Source organism: Sinocyclocheilus rhinocerous, unplaced genomic scaffold (assembly GCF_001515625.1).
Source record: "Sinocyclocheilus rhinocerous isolate Xijiao unplaced genomic scaffold, SAMN03320098_v1.1 scaffold1563, whole genome shotgun sequence".
In the NCBI taxonomy this organism is placed as follows: Eukaryota; Metazoa; Chordata; class Actinopteri; order Cypriniformes; family Cyprinidae; genus Sinocyclocheilus; species Sinocyclocheilus rhinocerous.
Window position 1 is genome coordinate 683,365 of NW_015656185.1, and position 1,462 is coordinate 684,826.

The 1,462-nt window shown below is 42.3% G+C and overlaps 1 protein-coding gene across 1 annotated transcript in view; it reads left to right on the plus strand.

Moving 5' to 3' along the window:
• LOC107719850 (retinoic acid receptor beta-like) overlaps positions 1-1,462 on the plus strand; it is a 92,097-nt gene that overhangs the window by 82,397 nt on the left and 8,238 nt on the right. The gene's annotated exons all lie outside the window — the stretch shown is intronic.

The window sequence follows — 1,462 nt, forward strand, 5'->3', positions numbered from 1 at the left end:
AGGTTTCAGCAGCCTGGATGGCAACCCCCGCTGACACGCCGTAACACCAACGCAAGCTGTTTCCCAAACACTCGCGGAGATTCGTCCTGTAGAAGGCTCGGCTCCAAAGCGAAAAGCTGATGTGCATTTGCACGCGCTCTCCTTTTATACCCGCGCTGCGGGGCGGGGTGCGCGTGGCGAAACACGCACGCCAACTGTCATTGGCTTGTTTAGTTAACACTCAAAGGTGATTGGGCTCTCGGGCGAGATCCCCAATTCGTCAGTCACGACTGACGTAACGTCGAACGTGACTGACTGAAAGGGAACTATTATTTCATTTGTCATCTAATGCAAGGTTTCTCAAATGCTAGTCCCTTTCTGTCATGAATACAACTTACTAATTAGAACTGTACATTTGCAATGCCTGGGACAACAGTGACCTCTGTCGTCAAATCATGTTCATATCTTAAGGCTTACCTAAACAGCCATAAGAGTCTGATGTCATTTAATACCTGTGTTATCATAAACCTTTTTGTGCAGACTCATTTTACATAGTGTTGCTGTATGTGCCTACTTTCTGTGCCATGTCTGACTCAAAATGATGTTAGAAATGGATCCGTTTTTTTTAAAGAAAGCATGTAGTCAGTTCAGAAACTGCTTCTACTTCAAAGACAGCAAAATACTGCAAGTAAAACTCTATAGACTATATTAAGTATAGTTTTATTGTCTTAAACAAACTATTAATTGACATGTGGGCAATGTCAAGTCAAGTCAAGTCACCTTTATTTATATAGCGCTTCATACAATACAGATTGTGTCAAAGCATCTTTTCAGTATTAACCAGGAAAATAGTGTGTTGATAATGCAAGAGGACTTCAGTAAACATTCAATGTTTCAGTGATGTTTATCGTTCAGCTCAGTTCAGTTCAAATAGTGTCTGTGCAATTAAGTCGTCAATTTTGCCAGAAATTAAGCGACAAGCAAGCCAAAACTTCATCGGTGACAGAAATGGAGAAAAAACCTTGGGAGAAACCAGGCTCAGTCGGGGGGTCAGTTCTCCTCTGGCTAGAAGACACCAGCATGGTGTGGTTTAATTCCAGGCTGCAACACAGGTGCAGAGGACTCGTCTGGTTCCCGTGGTCTTGTTCCGGTTTACCTAATTAATGCAGCCTAGCAATCCTTTAAGGGATTTGAGTTATAGAAATGCCATAGTGTATTATGTGTATGCCAGGTTAAAGAGATGGGTCTTTAATCTAGATTTAAACTGACAGAGTGTGTCTGCCTCCCGAACAATGCTAGGTAGATTGTTTCAGAGTTTGGGCACTAAATAGGAAAATGATCTGCCGCCCGCAGTTGATTTTGATATTCTAGGTATTATCAAATGGCCAGAGTTTTGAGAACGCAGCGGACGTGGAGGACTATAATGTAACAAGAGCTCGTTCAAATACTGAGGTGCTAAACCATTCAGGGCTTTATAAGTAAT